Here is a 21949-nt window from a genome sequence, read left to right as displayed (position 1 = left end):
TCACACTGTTCTAGATCCACAGTTACTACTAAACAACTGTAAAGTCTCTTCTCTTGCATTACTCAATCCATCCAGAATTTCTGAAATAACACGAGTGGGTTTTTAAAATTTTTTAGAGTAAACTTTACCTTTATGGCTGTGTTTGTGTCATACCTATTTATACTTTTCAATGAGAAAAACAAGATATTTACAAACTACAAACTTTTATTGACTACAGACCTTTGCTACAGCAAAATACATCACTTCCTGAGTATACTCAGGAGCAAAACCATCTAATCGGGGACGGTAACAACGTAATTGCTCGTCTGTTGTTATTTGTGAGTCTCGGATTCAGCGATGTACGGGCGGCACTCACTCACCTCCTCTGCCCTCCGGTCACAGAGCTGGCACACGAGAGTTTGCCATGCTGCCTACAGCCCTGCAACCCACCGCGGGCACCGCCACACCGCCTCTGCAGCCCGGCACAACCGGAGCCCGAACCACGAGCAGAAATCAGCTCCAGCCCGATGCAAACACAACTCTTTCGGGGGAGGAGTAACCGAGGGAAACTGAAAAGCAGGAAGCTGATCTCAGGAGCGCGGACGGGGCGGAGCAGAGGCACGGGGCGAGGAGAAGCGGAGCAAAGACTCGCTGATTATACAGCATGCCTTTGGTAGTACAGCGTTGCTGAAATTCCAGCGCCGGGGCTGGCACGGACGGCGGCATCCCCGGCCCAGCGGGGCACAGGACCGTGGCTGCACCCCCGGCCCAGCGGGGCACGGACCCACGGCAGCACCCCCGGCCCAGCGGGGCACGGACGGCGGCAGCACCCCCGGCCCAGCGGGGCACGGACCGCGGCCCGCGCTGAGGGCAAGCGGCCCTCAGCGCCCGCCCTGCTGCCGCCACAGCCGCTGCCCTGCTCTCCACAGCCGCTTCCCTGCTCGCCACAGCCGCTTCCCTGACTCTTCCCTCGCCACAGCCGCTTCCCTGCCTGCTTCCCTGCCTGTTTCCCGGCCGGCCACGGCTTTTTCCCCGCTCGCCCCGCCCGCCACCACGCGTGAGGCGGTTTGAAACCCCACACGTCCTGCGGGACGGACACAAGGCTCTGCTCCGCAGCTGCGGGAACTCCTCCGGCGTGCTGCAAGCAACAGATGATGTACGGCAGCTCCTCAAAGACTGACCGAACTGCCGCGTCTAGCGCGTAAATAACTTCTTCTGATGGAGTTTAACAGAAAAAAAAAAACAAAACCGGGGGGGATTCTTCAGGAAAACAGCTTCGAGAAGTGAGAGGCTTTTCATTTTAAAACCGACTCAAGCAGGGCTTAAGCTCGACAACAGCATCCCGCACGCTGTAAGAGCTTTCTCCACCTGCACGGGAAGCTCGCTCCCTGCTGCCGTCCTGCTTCTGCCGCTTGCCCGTCCCCCACTTTCCTCAGCTGCTCTGTGTCATTAGCACATCCCACAGAAAACACTGATATACGGCATCCCAAATAAACGTGAGCTTGGAGAACAAAAGCCAAAAAACCACAAGGGAGGGTGGACTGACTACCTCGAGCATCATCAGGCAGTGTTTCAAAGTAGTAATTTAAATTCGTAACAGGAAACAGGATGGCAGTGGATGTTAGTGACACTAGCACAGCAAGGATCTGATCTGTACTTCTCAGCCAAAAGGAGACAATCCCCATGCATTTATCGAAATGAGGCTGTGGAGGTAAGTAGGGACACTGCATGGTTTTTACACTTGTCTTGCCCTCTTTCAGGTCTCAATGTTTTGTCCTATTAGCTCTGTATAGCAAGGTGCAGGGTGTTTTGTACTGGTGGGTACAGAGTAGATACAGGGCCAAAATAAAACAGGAAATCAATTTAAGTGGAGTTCTTACACTTCAAAAAAATCCCATCTCATGTCCTCTACATTATACTGACAGGAGAACAGAAAACAGGCAAGGTGGCCAACCAATTTTATTTTTACCACTTCTTTCATATATTTTCTCCTGTCTGCTCAGTAAAGAAACCTGCAGCATGTCTAACTCCCATTTGGAAGATTCCGTTCCAGATTATGAAACTCAGCAACTTCTAAGAAAGCATTTAATGACTCCTTTTAAATTCACTGTGGCTTGTTCACTTTTGGACACTGTTTCAAAGTATGTCCTACAGTCAGTCTGCAGACAATCCAGACTGAGCTAGAAACACAATCACACCTCTCTCCAAAGCCTGTGGCTTTCATTTCCAGGAGTGGACAGACAGAAGCCATGCCTTTGTCCCAAGGCTCCCCAGTTCCCAGCCTGCCTGTGTGACTGCAGTTGCACGGATCCCTCAGGCTGTAAGCTGAAGGTCACTGATGCAGACACACATCCCCATCACAGCTCCTCTGACGGAGCAGGCAGCTCCCACCGAGCGGATGCAAAGCCTCATTGCAGCAGGACCTGCAGGTGCTGCAGCAACATCACAAAGGCAGCCTAAATCTCAGCATGCAGGCTAGGCTAGCCAGAGTTTGAGCAGCAACACACCACATCCGATCCCCCTTAATATCAATGCCACTCCTGTACTAGTGTCCCTGTAGCTTGGCAGCTTTAACCCTTGTCAGTCATAAACTGAGACACTAGTTTTAGTCTCACCAGTACTTAATGATTCTTTTGGGGGGAAACTATTAGCACTGGAGAGATATACAGCTGCTTCTTTACTATAGTAACATATGTCTTAAAGCCAGAACCGTATCAAAATTGCAAATGTGATTTACACACAGAGCTGAACAGATTTAATGAGCATTTGAACCAAGAAGCCACAAAACCTGCATGGAATATTGTGCTGCAGTGGTATGCGGACCAACAGCAGAGAAGGTGAAAATACAGGTAAGAGCTCTTAATCATAAATAACTTAAGAGAAACAGCAAAGATACTCCCAAAGCTATTATGATACAATTATTATTAAATAAATACCTGGGCTTCTCTTCAAATCAAAACCAACAATTGTACTGCATTACTCACAGCTCTGGGAGTCCACAACTCCTGAGATAAATGAGCTCATAAGCCCACCACCAATCTCAGGGTTATTCTGTGTATTTCAGAGAAGCTGTTTCCTATCTGCTTGAGCACTGTTTTCTCCCTGCTTCTCAATTTGATAGTCAGTTTTGAAAGGGCACTTCTTAGTCCTCATCAATACTGGACAGGTATTGCTACAGTGCACAGCAAAGCCTCCTTCCTCCCCTCTCTACTTCTTCACTTCAGATACACCTGAGAGTATTTCACTAGATATAGAAAAACAGTCTTTGGCACTCCTGACATGACAGACAAGGACAATTTATTTCAGCAACATCAAAAACAGGAACAGAAAGCAGAAACATATATATTTTTTTTTCCTTAGAAGAAATACTTCTAATAGGAAATAAATATAATTGACCATTGTTATGAGGTTAACTAACAAATCACTTAAAGCATATCTTTAACAACTAAGGTACATATTAAATCTATCTTGACTTGGTAACAAAATAAAACTTTCTCACATCTTTTTAAGTAACCTGCTATTATTTATTTTGCAAATTACTTTAAACTATTCTGAAAGATCCTCCTCTACCAGCCCAGTTCAGTTTTTTGTTATTAAAGGCACTTCATCCTTAAGATGACAGGTCATAAGAAGAAAAAGCTAAAGGCTAAAGTATTGCATTGTTTTCAGTACAAAAAGCTCAATTTCTTTAACCCTGCCTTTCTACGCAAGAAACTTCCTTGAGAAACAAGAGTAGCATCTGCTTGTACTTCAAATAATTACTCTCTGCTCATTTGTCTCTCCTAAGTCTCCTTGACTGAGGTCAAGAAAAGAACAAGTACATTTTAAAATCAAAGTTTACCATTTCAGTAGGATTTCACAGCCAGAACAGTTCACGTCATGTTATGTCACCATTCTTTTCAAAGCAAAACAGTTTGTGCTTAACACTACCAAGCAGTCAGACTTCTGTCATTATCTTTGCTGACTTGTGTTATTACCCTGTCCAGAGGTCTCCCACTGCAGCACAGATACAGCACAGATACATGGGCAGCTTTTAACACTGCACTCATTGCTTCCTACAGGTCTGCACAAGGAACTAAGAAAATGAGTCTGTTGGTAGGCTTACACTCATTCTTTCAGGCACTCACATCATCTACAGGACAATGTTTTAATGTCTTTAAAGTAATTTTGGAAAAGTTCAAAACCCACTACTTTAAACTGTGTCAGCTTTTTTCTTGCTGGGAGATACACATAGTTTTAAAGCTTGAACATGGTCAAAAAGGATGATCCATTAGCTACTAGATAAAAAACTACCTCACAAGAAGGCATAAGGAAGGAAGTAGCATGCAGTAGAAGTGTGGGTATGAACACACTTAGATGTCCAAGCACTTTCAGTCAAGCAGTTACTTAACTTGATGTTTTGTATTGCTTAAACTACCATTGTCAAAATAAATGTCCATGTGACAATTTCTCACCTCTCATTCCCTACATTAATGGCAGGTGGAGATGAGGCACCCAACTGTCTCCATAATTATTTAAAACAAGCCAAGCCAGAGGTAGTTTGATCACTCATTTACTCACTCCATCAGTTTATCTATCTTGTCCTGAACTGACATGACATGATAACTTCTCCTGGCTTGTTGCTTTATTAGTTTATGAGCACTAAAATCACTTAGTAAGTGACCAGGATGGAGAAGATCTGGTCAAAGAAGACAAAAAAAGTAAGATTAATCTTGCCTGGGTGAATGCCTTCCCCTACTATATAGCAAGGAAATACAGCAGATCACAGCTGTGTTGTGAGCCAGCAAACAACGAAATTAATGAAACAAACATATCTTAAGAGTATGCTTAAAACACTCCAAAATTTATCCTGAAAGTGACTATCAGTGAAGACATCCAAACAATTCTCCAATCAAATCTGCAATGTCAGTCTACTACTGTAGCCCCACCTCCAGTAAAATTCAGACCTGAACTGAGCTCATATATATAGAGTATTGCAGCAATACTAATAAAGTAGCATCTCTATTGAAGCTTCACATTTTATTCCAACTCCATGAATAAATACAATTTTAATTACCAAATCTAAAAAAAGTCACGATTCACCTCAAAGCAGATGCAATTACAATTAATGTAACACTAAACAGACACATGAACTGATTAAACACTCCAGAAAACATTGACAATCTGTGTATTCAGAAATAGCAGAATCACCATTTTTATGATTCCTGGATCTCAGCACTTCTTGGACGTTGTATCCAATATTTTCATAGATGCACATGTGCCCAGCAGTGCTTTCTGAGCTATGCAGTACATTAACAGCACAATCCATCACAGAAAGCCACTGCCCTGTTACCTACTGCACACACCCACACACCTCAAACGTCAGAAAAACCTCAGGTACAAGCATCAAATCGAAATAATGCATGAAATACCCAAGCCAAAAATCCTACCAACAAGCAGCATGCTGTCTCTTCTTATCCCTCCCCCACACTGTTATCCTGAGAAGTTAAATCCCAGTTCTTCTCTGCTATAGGTGGAAGGTACTCAGATACTACATACAATGTGGCAGAATAAAATCCTATTACTGTTGCCCCCTTTTTACTATGAGAACAAGTTACCTGCAAATTTACAGATGCAGAAATTTATTCTCACAATATAAATTCACGTATTACTTGTAGCAAAAAAAAAAAAAAAAAAAAAAAAAAAAAAAAAAAATCAACACATTTCCTGTATCAAAGTTTCTTAAAATTAGGAGGTTTTTGTCTAGTTTTTACTTTTAAGAATGACAGCTGTTCTCCATGAGGTTAAAATGCAATCCAAAGTTTTACAAAAAAACTTCCATTAGTATAATCTTCTCTATTTTCTAGTTCTATCAGAAACGAGATTTCCAAAACAACCCAGTTTTCTTCCTAGATGTACTACTGCAATATTTTCTAAACATATACTTAAAAGAGGTGCAAAGACTCAAAGCACAGTTGTAAACTCTTTAACTCTGCTAATTTGCATCAAGTTTTATAGTTCCTATACTCCCTCCTAAATGGAAAACTAATTGTGATAAAACATCAAGCCCAATTAGAAACAGCCACTACACACAACTATTTATTTGAATTTTCCTTTAGAGTATGCATAATTGTTTTTAAAAGAATCCTCCAGTATTTGGGCCAAATCTTGTCATCTTTTCTGCAAGAGAAAAAAACCCACACTCCTTCCAGTTTCACAACTCATTCACTAAGTATTTCACTGAATTAAAATCCTAATGTATGTAAAAATAAAGCTTTCAAATTTAACTTATTTTAATGAAATGCTAAAAAACCATTACAGCAGCTTGAGTTCTGCTTTCAGGATACATTTGCAATTTTCTTCAGGTTTCAGTATTAGCTTGCACATTAGAAAGCCCAGGTTGGGCACCGACTGATCAAATGCCATTGAAGCTTCAGCACCTGAACTAGAGCTCAGATTTTTGGAGCTTGATCCCACTGATGTCACTTTCACCAGAATTCTGAAGTTTTGCTTTGTTTGGGGATGTAATCTGTGACCTTTAGATTTCCTTTTACATTTAAGGTCCAAAAAATCCAACAGACCTCTGTAGGCCCTGGAAAAAGTTGGAGAACAAAGTGGGCAAGATTCAGAAAACAGAGAAGTGACTTAAAGAAATATATTTTGCCTGCACCTGTGGACAGCTGGCAGCTGTGCCAGCCAGGGCAGGAGATGAGATCAGTCTCTGTGGTAGCACTAAGAGGAGCAAGCATGGAGGAGAGGTCAGGTCCCTGCAGGTAGGTTGCCATCCCATTCCTGGCATATTCAGGTTATATTTTCCTCCATAAACATGCTTGCTGGAAAAGTGAGCAGGGCAGCAAAAGCAGCAGGGAAGTAATTTTCATTCGGTTTTACTTAAGAGCAAACCCTGCCTGACCTTTAGCTGTCCTTATGCTGCTTTAACCTACTCTCCACAGCCTCCCTGGCACCTCTGGCAGAGGGGACCCACCCTGCCCCAGGGTGTTTTCAGGGGTACATCAGCACACATCATGGTTTTGGAAACAGCTGGCCTGGACAGCCATCCCTGGGAAGCAGAGCTGCAGGAGGATGGCTGGCCCCAGCCAAGGCCACCACAGCTGTGAGCAAGGACAGAGGACTCCTCCCTAGAAACATGAGGAAGGGGGGGTTATGCCAGCATGAATGCATCCTATAAATACATGAAGTAGAAAACATGAAAATACAGCAAAAAAAGAAAAATTTTCAACTAACCCTATGAATTTCTGAGATATCACCCAATCTTTAGCTGTTCTTTTGTTTTACCAACAACTAATTCCTCTGAGCAACTGCAACTAAATTGAACTCAAGGTGCTTCTGCAAAAGCAATATTTGCAAATTGCAAACCCACTTAAAAAAAACAGTGTCATTTCATCTCCAGCAGTAAGTGCTGCTTACTGTTTCTTATACCAGAGCAAAATATCTGCTGTAACATCCCTTTGTGATGATGTCTGCTCTTGTCTAACCACCTGACACCAAAGCCAGGTGTGAATCAGTGACTATTACATGGTCTCCTCTAAAGCTTCTCTATGTTTTGTCCGCATACTATCTAAAACTAAATGAGAAATTCTTCTCATTCAATTAAAAAAAAAAAGTTATTTTATCCTCTGGTCCACTGTGGTTTTCTCCACAGTGTTTGTGTGGGACTCAGGGTTAAAAGAAGTTTTTACTATACAACACTTCACTTTACTGTAAGAGAATACAAAACAGATTACCAAAAGTCAAAATTCATATTTTACGTCAAAAATGCAACTCCCCCCATAAAAAAGTTCCCCAAACAAATTAATTTTTCTACATTCTAGCTTCAATCACCAGAAGTTAATGAAGCATGCAAAGTGATACTGCACATAGAAATGTAGCAGATCTCTTCATCAAGAAAAGTCATCCAAGATCCTTGCATTTGAGTCTAAAATACATGTGTGGGACACCATAGAAGAGGGTGGGTCTCTTCCTGCCACTCCAGCATGAATGCAAGGAACACAGATTCCAATCTCCATGTTAGATAGCTGCCCAAACAAATACAACACAGTAACAGCATTCATAAAAACAAGCAAAAAAAAACCCCAAAGTGCTTGTATAACTTGCTGATAACTTTTCCACCACTGCATTTTGAACTGCAACACAGCAGTACAATGGCCCATGAGACCAAAAAACTCCCAGATGCTGGGTGTTAAACTCTAGAGAAGTCATCAGCTGCATCCCTGCATCTCTCAAACAGCTGATCACAACTGCTGCTCTTTGGGATCCTGTGTGGTACACAGGAACTGGCAGGAGAACAAAAGCAACTTTTAACTCTGGTGCTGAAAACACCTGAGCAAGTTAAGTGTTCTCCTCTAGAAGCAAGAGACTGTAGTAACACATGATTTGGTGTTGTTCAACATCTTCTCCAACATTTACATTTATATTACAGTGATTCCAGTATTACAATTTGATCTTCTCCTTGGGTGAACATGTGGCCTGTGAATTTAACAGCATCACTTATAAACCAATGCAGTATATAAACCACAAAGACACAAACTCCCTGTCAACAGATACCTATGCAAATCTTCAGCACACTGATTGTTCTATTAGTTTTTTTTTTAATGTTACTTTTTCTACCAGAGAGTGGAGGGAGGGTTGGGGAGAATGTTAAACAGTCTAGATACTAAATGGGCTGGTAAACACTAGATACTTTACAGAAACACAGGTAACTTGGTCTCAGTGCTGAGGCCTTACTTCTGCACTGTGCCCCTACTTCTCAGTGCTGTACTTACTCTTGTATTCCCCACACATTCCCAAGGATTCCCGTTTTCAATGATAGCTTCTTTAAGGAAAGGCAGAAAATAGGGCAAAAATTCTACCCCGAGCACCAAAGGCAGTAAGCTCATCCTCCCCTGCCTCCCTCACTCCTGTAAAACCCAAGAACAAGCCCTCTAAAAAGCAGATCTTATCCCCAACTAGTTTTCACTTTCAACAACAACAAAATTTATTATCAAAATAAATACCCAGTTAATTGAATAATCATTTCCCAAGAGAAAGTACTGTTTTCAACATCCAGTGCTTGCTCTAAAAGCAATCCACAGAGAGGATTTGCAACCTCCTAGCACAGGGATAGTTGTTACTGCAGCCTAACCAGACCTTGCCTCTAGAAGGAATGTCCAGGACCTGTCCTTGTCTCATCAACACCAATTGTCAGTGACTGGCCCCAGAGACTCAGTAGTTTTGGTAGCTCCCAGACACAGCAGCCTGATTTAAACCAACAAATCAAGTACCAGGAACTCTAGGTGCACCAGGCCAGCCCCATTCTGCATGATCTAACCTCCCCTTACTCAATGCAAGTTAAACTAGCACACACAGAGCTCCATGCTATCCTACCCTCCCTCTGATACTTTTCTCTGCTTTATTGGAAGAACCCTCAGGTGACCACAAAACCATGTAGAGACATACTATTAACATTTGAGATGATGCCAGGTTCTATCAGTATGTATTTTCAAATGCTACATTTTAGCAAGGTGTTTCCAAGAAGTTGATAATCAAGAAATCTCTGCACTTTTTCTTTGTAAGACCCTGCATGCTGCACAGATAACTCTCTAGACCTCAAAATCCCTCAAATCACACTTGGGAGGGATGTACAGAACTCTTGGCTTAGTTACTAAGCAGGCAGTATCTATTCACAGAATCACACAGAATCACAGAATAATGAGGTTGGAAGAGACCTCTAAGATCATCAAGCCCAACCTGTGCCCTAACACCACAACTAGACTATAGCACCAAGTGCCAAGTCCAGTCTTTTTTTAAACATATCCATAGATGGTGATTCCACCACCTCCCTGGGAAGACAATTCCAGTATTTTATTATTCTTTCAGTGAAAATTTTTTCCTAATATCCAACCTAAACCTTCCCTGACGTAGCTGAGGCTGTGCCCTCTTGTTCTGTCAGTGCTGCCCGGTGGGAGAGACCGACCCCACCTGTCTGCACCTCCCTTCAGGAGCTGTGGAGAGCAATGAGGGCACCTCTGAGCCTCCTCTTCTCCAGGCTGAACAACCCCAATCCCTCAAACGTTCCTCACAGGGTTTGTGTTCCCAGCCCCTCTCCAGCCTCGTTGCCTCCTCTGGATTTGCCCATTTGTCTGGCTGGACTCTTTCTCGAGTTGGGCATTTACCAGAGGCTAGTGATGCCCTGCATTCCCAAGCTGGTCAGGGAGAAGAGAGGGCACTCAGCACTTCAGCAGGTAATCTGGTGGATGGGGCAACTCCAATTGTCCCTGAATGAACCCAAGTCAGCAAACAGTTGAGGCATTTAAGACAGGGTTTGGCAGATAGGGAGGGAAGACTCTGGGTTTCCTGGAAGAAGATACCCATGATGGAGGGGCACATGTCCTGTGCCGTCCTCTTCACCTCCCACCTGTTTCCTCTAGTAATACTGTGATTAATTTGGAGTTATACAACAATTGCCATCAATTGCCAAACTATTCAATAATCTTTACTGAGCCTCCCACTTCAGTATAACAATTTTAAGTACACCACAAAGCAGGTATCTCTCATCATCATTTGCCACTGCTGACAAACAGCATCCCCCAGCACCCACCAATCTCTGTAAAGATACTCCTCTGCTCAAAAGGACATATGCCAATATACACTCCAGTGCCATTTTCTGGCAAAATTAAAATGAATTTCTTGCACTACTCTTTCTAACCCTGGTATTATCATGATCGCTGACTTTTTGTGCATAAAGAAACGTAAGATTCAAACTTTACCCTGACAGAGTGGTCTGAAGAGGCAGCAGCAGCAAATTCTCTGCAAGCCACATTAACATCCATGTCTGCACAGCATGTTGGGACTACACTTGACACTGCCGACCACAGTAAAGTGTGAAATTGATTTTTTCATCATATTTACATATTAGTATGTAGGGTTTTTTTAAAGTATTTCACATCACTGTAAGTGACCCACTGCTTCTGAGTTGCAATGGAAGTGAGGCATCTACCTCACTTGTGTGACTGAAAATTTCAAACAGCAAAAATGACAGATATAGCCAGGCTTGCTTCAACAAGCAACAATTACTTAAAAATCCACAGCTGAGAGTCCTGATCCTATTGGTACATTACTCTGAAAATAGTGCACCTTTTCAACTGCATTGAACAACTTTCACTAGTACATTCATCAAATGCTGAATCCTTGATAATTATTTACCTTCTGTCATTATTTTAAGATGTTTATGTAAAAACTAGAATTTCTTTCAAATTAGAGGCAAATGAAAGGTGTAACCATCGAAAATCACAGAATTTTCACTTAAAACTATAAGTATCACCTGACTGTAGCCACTAAAATTACTCAGGTTAGCTCTAAACACAAAGATTTTCCTAAATTTCAAGCATTCCTGCAAATAGGGGTATAAAAATACATGTCCTGAAGCTCACATATTTTGGCAGGACAATGGTTTATGCTACTTCTTTGTGGCAGCTGCTGAGAACACTCATCTCCATCTCATCCCATCATCCCTGTCACTAGTGAGGTGCAGGTATTTTACTGGACAACACCCTAGTGGCAATAGGTCTGTAAGTCAAAAACATTTAAAATCAATAGTGTAGCAAGTTCCTTTCATCAATACTATTACATATCAGGCGTGGAAGGATTTTCACTTCATTCACCTTATATGGCTATTACAGATATCCCCATAACACAGGCTTAGAAACTTTCTCTACATCATAATGACAAGTACATATACCAAGTGGCATGGAATTTTAAATTTCTTATAAGAATTGAATTATTTTTACTCCTACTATCTGTCTACTGATTAAGAAAGCTACCTAATCTTAGGTAGCTGTTTCACCTAGTTCTACTGAATTGAATTGTTTCTGTTGAATCTGTTGATTGTTTCTGTTGAATCTGTTTCACCTTAGTCCTACTGAATTTCATTGTCAGTCCACATAAACAGCACTGTTCACATTCCCAAAGATACCTGGTTAATATACATATTTTTCCCCTCACTCAAAAAACTGAAAATGGACATTAGCTGATTTAAAATAAAATCTCTAAACACAAATCAAAACAGTCACAAGTCTCAAACCAACACTTTGTGGTCCACTGAATCAGAGAAAATCACTTCATCTTATTACTGTTTCTTTAATGTTCCTTCTGCCAACTAAAACCCTCCAGTTCATGGATTTCTAAGGCAGGCCAGGGAGGTTTTTTAAAAATGAGACTTGGAACTCAAAGTGTAAGGTTTAACAAGCATGGGGATATAACCACAGGTCTCAAATCATGTTTTTGAGGAGACATACTTGATTGCCTTCTCTTTTGCTGTGCTTTACATCCTGATCACAGAATGTTTCAAGAAAGCACTGGCCCATCAACAGGTACATGGAAACAAAAGCAAGAAAAGTGGAATAAGAAATCCATCAGCCTAAATAAAGATTGGAGCATTGGGAAAAGAAAAACAAAATTTCAGCCTTATGTTCTATATACTAGCCAACACGGTCTCACTAGTTAAAATAAGCTAATTCAATAATTGCCAATAATCCCCCAACTCTGACACTTTTAATGATGTTTTGATTCTTCAGTTCCCAAAGTAAAATATCTCTGCAGTCCCACTGAAACAGCAGAGAATTCCTCTGCTTCTGCAGTTCCTCAGCCCTGTGTCCCACCTCATGTTCAGCATTCCCACAGTGTCAGTGTGAAAGCTCAAGTTGGAGATGCTCACTGCCAGTTTGTTAAACTATGAATGTCAATTATCACCAAGTTCCTGAATGGAATCACCCTGATCTCCATTTACAGTGACAATGCACATTAAAGCAAATTAGCACTGCTTACTGAAAATAAAGGTCCTGTTTTGCTGACAAAGTAAGAATGCTTGAATTTTCTGTCTGGAAGTGAGATTCTTGAAGACAGACTCTTGTTCATTTACCAGAATTATTCACAAGTTCAAGAAACACAAAGGAAGGTTTTGAAATTTTGCCCTGACTTATCATCTGACTGCATGCCACTAGCAAAATGAGTTTATTACCTTTATTTTCACTAGATCACGTAATGGTCTCGTATAGAACAGTTAGCTCCTGCCACCTTGTGGAAACCCTTCATGGGTTTCCCTGAAAGCTTCTATCATCAGTAAACTAGTGAGTTAAAACAAATAAACATTTGGGAGTTACTTTTCTTGTGATTCGTTCTGGTGAATGTTGAAATAAGAGAGAAATATTTATGGAGAGGATATGCCATTTTGAGTATTTTCTGGTTCATTATCCCTAGCATTGTTTATATAGTTGAACTGCTGGATTTAGTAATGTTATAAAGGGTGTTTTAAATATTTAAATATCTGTCAAGAGTCCTAAGTTTTGGAAGCTGATGCGTCCAAGTTTAAAATAACATTATGATCAAATACTTGTCACCACTAGCAAATTTCACATATTCAAAATAGATTCTGCATAGAAATAATACAAATTTAGACTGAAAATCCTTGCATTCAGGTGCAATTTTAAAACCAAATAATAACCTCAGTCTCAAAGAATTATGTATATGCTTAACTTTTTATATGGTGATAACATGTCTAGTTCTCCCAAAAGACCCTATTCCATGTATTTACTTTTTAACTGCAATTTGACTTCCTGTTTTGTTTTTCCTCTCCTCATCCAGCCACTTTTATCATACATGACCAACTTAATTAATGAGTCAAGTTCTCCAAAGAAGAGTAAGACAGTTGGAATAGACTTTTCCACCACAGGAACAAGGTGAAGATGAAGAAGAAGAAGAAGATCCTCATCCTCATGTCCTACATGTTGTCTGCTGCCCCTCTGACAGGCAATTTGTCACACCTACTTTGTAGAGATGCAAAAGACAACAGCAGCTGCAATCTCTGGGAAGGGATGAGGGTCTCTTTATATTAAAGCCAAACTTCTGCTGTTCCAACTATCAAAACTGTAAGAGCACAGAGGATTGCAGATGATGACTCCATGAACCTGATCAACAACCTCAACAAACCTGCTCCTGTCTGTTCTGGAGTCAAGTGATTTGTTAAAGATGCACAAAAATGCAAGACCAGTTAGGGAGCACTTCTTCCCCTCCCACCACCCCACAGGTGTTTCAGTGAACTTGGGAGATCTGTCATGCTGTGAACTTGATGCTAACAGTAGCAAACTTAAGTCCTTGGAACTTCTTTCTGCTAGAGAAAAAACTGTCAACAGACTTGAAACAGGAACAGTTCTTCCTGATGTCAAAAGAAAATCATCTCTACTAAAGGCCTTTAGTAGTTCATAAATGGACTCAAGAACAATAATTACAGATCCACAGCCAAAGGAAATACAGCAAAATTATTTTTTTTAATCCATAAACAGAATAAATTTTTGTGCAAGACTGAAACAATAGCAAAATGTCAGGCTATGAATCAATTGACACAGCATACCTAAGAAACATAAATCGTGTGTTTTTAAACAAAAAAATTCAGAATCTCACTGGCTTCCCTGGTAACTTCAGAAGTGAGGTTGTTTCTGACAGCCATCATATTCCCTCACACACAACCCCTTATCTCTTTTTATATATTTTTAAGGTGCTAGTAGCCACACAATTAACTTAAAAGGGAAAGCTCATAGTAATCTCTGACCACACCTCTGCTCCAACACTGAGAATCTCTCCCAGACTGAGGTATGTCAGTGCCCTGAGTGTCTGGAAGGCACCAAAACACTCCTCTCACAGCTGTCCTTACCCATCCCAGTCTCCACTACAGGAAATCCAGACAGACAAACTGGTAGGGAGCTCTACAAGAGTAATGAGTCTGGATGATGAGGGAATCAGAACCACAGAGCATATTCTACCTGACCCCAACACAGCCAGCACCTTGCAAGGACAGGACAGGCAGCACTGTTCGCTACCTCACTGGGAGTATGAGGAATACAGACACCTCCTTACCCAGAGCTTATTTGCTTCAGATTTTTCCCTGCTCTGGAGCACCCTGATGTTATGTCAGTCTCACTGTAACTGGAGACATGTATCTAAGAGCCATCTACCATCCCTGGCTAGAGAGAAAAAGAAACAGCACACCCCAGCAATGGAGTGGATCAGATCCAACACCCACTGCAGGTCTCAGTAACACTGTAATGCAAAAGAAGTAAATACTAGGACCTTGTAGGAAATTTCATTCTGATGCAAGTGAATCATATCCTGACATATCCTTTTATTTTAATTTTATTTCCCTACGAGTCCTATATTCTGCAGTGTTACTAATCCAGCAGGAAGATCCCTGAGCTAACTTTCTGCATGCCCATGGCAGTCTAACTGCAGTACCAGAGAGTTGAGCTTGCATCTTATTCTTCAGGGTGCTTTGCAACCAGTGGAAGCATAAACACACTCCTCATACCCCAACTAGACATGCTCTCTTTGCTAAGTGTAACTCCCTGACCTGACAACACAGGACTCCCAAGCAGCAGCAGACTGAAAAGTACCTGATGATTTTCCAGCTCTTCCTGAAAGTATTGCACAGTATTCTGAACACCAGCAGCAAAAACTAGCCTGCTTTAACTTCACTTGAAGTTGTGAGTTCTCCAAGGAGACAAACATCTGGTCCAGGTCAAAGAAGAGTCACGACATGGCTTGAGCCTGGTTCCCATCTGAAACACTACTGCCTAGCTGTCAGGATAAGATTTGTGTTACATTTTCTCAGAATATTTATTTTTCTACAAAAAACATTATTTGACTTTTGCAAACTTTTGTTGAGGGAACTTTCCAAGAAGTTTCATAAATTAATTACTTCATTCATGTACTTACTGGAGAAAGAAGTATTTAAAAACAAACAAAAACCCACAAAACAACCCAAACACCACTGGGCCACTTGCTCCTTCTGTTTTTTATTTTATCTATATTCTTATTGATCAACTTTTGCTATCAACTGTTTCGCCTTACATTTCAAGGAGAAAAGAGAAAAGTTCTGAATCTAATTGTCTTATTTCTTGAGAAACACCTCTAAAAACCACCCAGGTTACAGACTTTACAAACTTCTGTACATAGCCTGCTTTATGAGATTTCCAAGAGGAACCTCACTGCTTCATAAACCAGAATACACAATCAGATCCATCTTCACCATTGTTTCATTGATGCCAAGCCACAAGAGCTCACCCAGAACTGTGCACGTGCCCGAGGATTTGTGCCAAAAGATCTCAGAGCAGGATCAGGCCCCTGTAAGATTAGCTGCATGTACAGCTTCAATCCTGCAACTGCAATAGCTCAAGGAGACTGCTATGACAGAGACATTGCAGGACTGGGCCCTAAAATAATCAAGTATATAAAGATCTTTGTGCTCCCCACAACTGAAGCACAATTCTTAAAAATGAATGGAACAAAAAACTTTTGTATTTGTGAAATAAAAATCAATTATTCGGACAACAAGCAGGACCAGCATTCTTCAGGACAAGCTCCTTAAAATCTATAGGCTGTTTTCCCATTTTTTGTTTTGTTGGGTTTTTTTTTTTTTTTTTAGAATTTGTTTTCCAGTTTTTTTTGGGTTTTTTCTCTAGCAGACAGAATTACTAGAATAACACTGCAAGGCTCCTGTCCTAAGCCCAAGAGATGAAAAGATTCAGTCAAAAGATGCAAATTTGTTCACATTTAAAAAAAAAAAAAAGTCAGCAGTTAAAAAACCTGATAGTGCTGTCTGGAACTGTAGAGCAAGGATGGGAGATAATTCCCTTGGGATCTGTAGTACAGCATAGATTTGAAATCAGAAGGTGAACAAGATATTAAGAGTTTTCTGTAAATCAAATTCTGGTATGTTCAAGACTGTGTATCAAGTGAGAAAACAGAAGTTTTTTAAAAGGCTACGTGCACACAAGTGCACAGTTCTGAACAGTACTAGCCTAAGAAATGAAAGCCCAAGATCCATGGACTCTCAGTCTTATCTGCTTTGAAAGACAGTCAGTTGACATGCTTGCTACTGACCCAAAACTAAACTACAAGTTCCAATCTGGCACCTGAATTACAAAGTACCCTGCAAAACTCCATACTGCCACAATGCTGACTTCCTTCAGGGCACTTGTACCAACCCTCACAGCAAGAAGCTCTGGCTGAAGAGCTGAACTGAACACACTGAAATATCTAGGCAGAGACAAAGCCTGACTTTACAAAGTCCTTGTGAGCTACAGGATATTTTAACTCATTCTTAGAACCAGCACAAGTATGTCTCTATCACCTTCACGCATCTTGTACAGCAAACAAAACATCCCTATGCATCCTTGCAAAAGTAATTTTCCGAGAATTAGGAAAAACAGAGGGCAATATTCACACAGCACTACATTAAGAAGAGACCTTGGCTTGGAAGAACAGAAGATTAGGCCCAAAAGCTCTGACCTGCAGGCAGCACAAGCTCTTAGATGTGGAGGAAGAATCCTGAACTGAATTTGGATGCGAACAGATTTCTCAAGTCTAAGTTCACAAGTACTCAACCAGTAAGCTGGAAATCGACAGGTAACACTTCATCACCAATTTTTCACCAACCAATAAAGGAAAGTAATGTGCACAGGGCAGATATTTTAGTAACAAAGAGGTAGTTGGTGTAGTAAGTTTAACAGTCCTGTAAGAACTTCCAGGAAGTGCAGGAATTCTGTACTTCATTCTACCACCACTCATCTTGGTCTTACCTGAATATCCCTGGGTCTACTCTGCAAACTGCAAAATGGGGGTGGGTAGCACTGTTCTGAAATGTTTGTAAAATGTAGTTAGTTGATGTCTTTAAAAGCACACAATAGAAGAATAAAACATTATTACACCCTAAACACACGCTGTTTAACAACAAAATATGTAATATATAAATGACAATACTACTTATGTTCTATGGGACACACTCTTAAAAGATTTGCTATATACCTGTTTAGAAAAGGAATTGTTTTGATTCTCTGGTAGGATGGACCTGAAGTCCATTTCCCCAGTGAAAGAAGCAGAGAAAGATCTTTTTCTAGATCTTCACAATCAACAAAACTGAGCCTCAGTGTAAAATTTGCCCCAAGTATTATCACACAACTACAATTAATGCAACTGCCATGTTTCCCTGGCAGGACTAACACAAAAACAAACAAACAAACAAACAAAAACAACCAAACAAACAAAAAACCCACCAACAAATGTGGACAATTCTTCTCAACTTTCTGCCCTGCTACACACTAACTAGTTTTTCTTTCAGAAACTGCACAACACTTTACATAGGAAGAATCTATTACCACCCCACATTTGTAAATGGTGAAACTGCTTTATTTGGTCTCCATAGCTGAAAAGGCTGTAGTGGCATACTCAACCTTTATTTTAAGGCTACTGTATACTTTCAACCACATTTGTAAAACTGGGAAACTCATGCCAATCAACAGTGTAATTATACTGGTAAAGTACAGATGATCCTTTCAGAAGCCTCAAGGAGACAAGGAGATCCATAAATTCTGATTTGTAAGGAAATCTTTATTTCCACTAAAGTCTGTAACAAAGTTCTCACTGAACTCAGCATGGCAGTGATTACACCTAATGGGGTGCAGCTCCATTAGGACAACAGCACAGCTCTTTTTTGGAGGGGAGATGGGCAAAATCAAACATATGGTAAGCTGCCCCCATCATTTTTGGTGTGTGGGAGAAGCACTTGGGGAACAACAGAATCTGTTTTGCAGACAGTGCACAACATATATGATACTTTGCAAAGATCATTCCTCTGAAGTTTACCTTACACAAACTTGAAGTGCTCAGGCTAAGACAGTGCCCCTGCTTCTCCACTCCCTCTACACTTGGCTAGAGCCACCATGAAAGCAGACTGCTTGGCAGAGACACTGCTTTGGTTCAGCACTAGCAGAAATGCTTCTGGTTCCTCAGTTTAAAATTGTTCCAAAAAAAAGACTGGCCCATCATCTAAATGTGGACTGCCAGTTGATTATTTCACTAAGTTCATCCATCTGAATAACTCTCCAAAGAAAAAGGAAAAAAGTGAGTTTTAATTGCAGTGATGGGACACCACTACCACCATTACCCACTGCCACCTCATCCCCTGCCCCCAATAAAAAATAAAAAGTAGTGAGGGTGTCTTATTCTTCTGGTCATGTGCTACTGATATAGTTTCAGCGATATTTTAAACACACGCTTCTCTTAACTGGTTTTGCCACAATCCCCCAGACTAACACAACCAAATTCTGTTCAGCAGCCTCAGTGGAACTGCACAAACTCATATCAACTCTGATTTCAGACCAAAGTGAATTTTGCATCCAGATTTTTTTAGCCTGACCAGTAGCCCAGTTCAATGTAACCCAGCAGGAGAACACTGCTCAGCACTTGCAGATTAACAGGTTTCTCTGAGACATTTCAGACAGAACACTGTCAAAGACACAAACTCTCCTGATAAAATCTTGGCTCCAATGCTTATTTTCTGAAAGGAAGGAAAGCCTCAACATTTCACATGACTATAAGGGGAGGGGAGGAAGACTCAAGTTAGGACAAGAATAATTCAATTCTATGAAAATACAGTAATTATAAAATCAGCCACATTGTAGAATCACAGAATAGTTTGAGTTGGAAGAGACCTTAAAGGTCATCTAATTCGAATTACCCAGCCATGGGCAGGGACACCTTCAACTAGATCAAGTTGCTCAAGCCCCATCCAACCTGGCCTTGAACACTTCCAGGGATGGGACAGCCAGTGCAGTCATCCCATCACAGCAAAAAATTCTTCCTAATATGTAATCTAAATCTGCTCTTTCAGTTTGAAGCCATTTCCCCTTGTCCTGTCACTCCCTGCTCTCATGAAAAGTCTCTCTCCATCTCTCTCACAGGCCACATGAGGTACTGGAAAGCTGCTACAAGGTCTTCCTGGAGTCGAAAAATCCCAACTCTCCCTGCCTGTTCTCACAGGAAAGGTGCTGCAGCCCTCTGATCAACTGCATACCCTCCTCTGGACGTGCTCCAACAGCTCCATGCCTTTATTACACTGGAGATCCCAGAGCTGGATGCAGGTCTCAAGCTGGAGTGCCCCAAGAACAGCACAGTGGGTGAGAAGTAAAAAAGCATTCTGCTGGAATGTTTACGTTTAAAAAAAAGCTAATTGTTTTAGAGAAGTTAAAAACATGAATGTTTCAGCAATAAACGGCTCCTATCAAAAAAGTTACCTAAATATATGACTATGTTATTTTCTTGCTCATCTTGAATGAAATGTATGTGAAAATGAAAATGACGACCCTTTCAGGATGAGTGATTCATCTTACTTTGGCTTATTCTCTTAAGAGTAAGAAATACTCAGTAATTTTCCTGTTTCAATTTTTTAAGGAAGGTTTTCTTTTTATTTCTTTATATAAATTGACTATTTTAAACATTTGCAACCTGCAATAGCATTTTGACCTTTGCTTCAATTTTCCTCTGATTTCTATTCTGCTTTCTAATCTTATCATATTTAGTTCTATTAGACCACAATAACTGCTGAGACTTTGAATACCCTATACATTGATACAACAGAAAATAGAAAACCATGACAAAGACAGGATCATGAAACCTATGTTTGCACTGGGGAGTGAAGGCCACAAAACCACTTCTTGAAGTGTGTAACTCCTCCTTTTTGGGAGGCAGGGGCAAAACTGCATTTGTACACAGTTTGTGTAACTGTACTACCAGGCCTCAGGCACACTCTGCATTTCTGAGCACAACTCTTCTCCTACCTGAGGTCTAACTCTGCATTCCTAAATGGTCACAAATACTGCTGCACAGTTCCCCTGCTGCAGAAAAAAATGCTGGAGCTGCAGAGCCAATACATGTTATCAAGTTCTTTGACTGCACAGATGCTATTAATATTTTGATTAGGTGGGGGTTAGAATTCGTGTCAGCCATGGAGCTGCTATGGTATATACACCAATTTCTTTTTCCTTATTTCTTTTCCCTCTAATACATTAGCAATACATGCAGCATCCAGTAACAACTCAGTTTCATGTTTTGCTTTCTCTCACCAGCAGTGCTAGATTCCTACCTGGATGTTGTAAAGTACCCCCTCAACCATTAAAATCACAATCACCTACCACATAGTCAAATGGACAGCTTGTAACAGCAATTCTAAAATAATTAATTTTTTTTAATGTTAAGTACATATCTGTGTAAACAGAGATCTGTTGATCTCTATCTTTTAGAAGCTACAGAGGCATCTAGCACCCACAAAAAAAAAAGAAAATTAATATGGCCACAGTGTTACCTAGTGAGCTACTCTGAATTCCTTAATGGCAGAAGATAGCAGATGTCTTGGGCTGTATTACAAACAGCAAATGGATAATAATTTAAAGACATCTAAAAAATATATTCTGCTTAACAGAAACAGATACTGCTACAAATGAACTCTTTCTGAACAAATTAATCATATCAACATTTCAGATGTTATTGTTGCTAGATGTATTTTAACAAAAAAACACCTAGTTGCAATTTGCCTTTAAATTACAAACCAATGTTAAATTCCACTGTAATATTATGTAACTCGATTTATAGTAAAAAAATTGCAAATGTTTGATGTCAAAATTGTACAAAGAGCTCAAACACTCAACAGGTAAGTCTTCCTTGAAGTACCAAGAAACAGTCTTAGGTTTAGAACCGAGTTACCTGAAACTAATACCTTCCATTGCATCTGCAGAGTCTTTGCTCCATAAGTCACTTAATGGCACTTCCTGTAAAGCCGGGAAACTAACTGGGAATTGAAAGAGTGAGATTATTTGTTTTCCTTCTCTTCTGAGAAAACAAAGAAGTTTGAGTTTGTTAGTTCTAAAAGCTTGCATTCAGTTAAGCAGAATCAGTTACCTTACTAGGGATAATACTTTAGTTTTATTTTAAGTGCAAAATCTGCATTTATTTGTGTGTTTGTGCATAAGTGTAATTTTATTAAGTAGGACATTTTTAAAGGCCACAATCAAAAAAAAAAAAGCATAATTTTTCATGTCCTAAATAAAAACTTTCTTAACAGCTGCAATCTAGATAAATGCAGATAGGCCATGAAATCACTTAGAAAGTG

At 40.6% G+C, this 21949-nt stretch overlaps 1 protein-coding gene and 1 long non-coding RNA gene across 18 annotated transcripts in view; one reads left to right on the top strand and one right to left on the bottom strand.

Annotated features, from left to right (window-relative positions):
* The window catches only part of BBX (BBX high mobility group box domain containing), a 134136-nt gene that overhangs the window by 99957 nt on the left and 12230 nt on the right, over positions 1-21949 (bottom strand). The window lies entirely within an intron of this gene.
* LOC116808831 (uncharacterized) lies at positions 1242-20661 on the top strand. Of its 2 annotated transcripts, XR_012058300.1 has the most exons (4): positions 1242-1690; positions 2723-2828; positions 13597-17412; positions 19746-20661. It is a non-coding gene; the product is annotated as an uncharacterized lncRNA (long non-coding RNA). The 2 variants fall into 2 exon arrangements; XR_004368999.3 differs by lacking the exon at positions 19746-20661 and having other exon boundaries at positions 1256-1690; positions 13597-17862.

The sequence above is a fragment of the Taeniopygia guttata genome, chromosome 1 (assembly GCF_048771995.1).
Source record: "Taeniopygia guttata chromosome 1, bTaeGut7.mat, whole genome shotgun sequence".
NCBI lineage: Eukaryota > Metazoa > Chordata > Aves > Passeriformes > Estrildidae > Taeniopygia > Taeniopygia guttata.
This window is presented reverse-complemented; position numbering and strand designations above follow the sequence as displayed.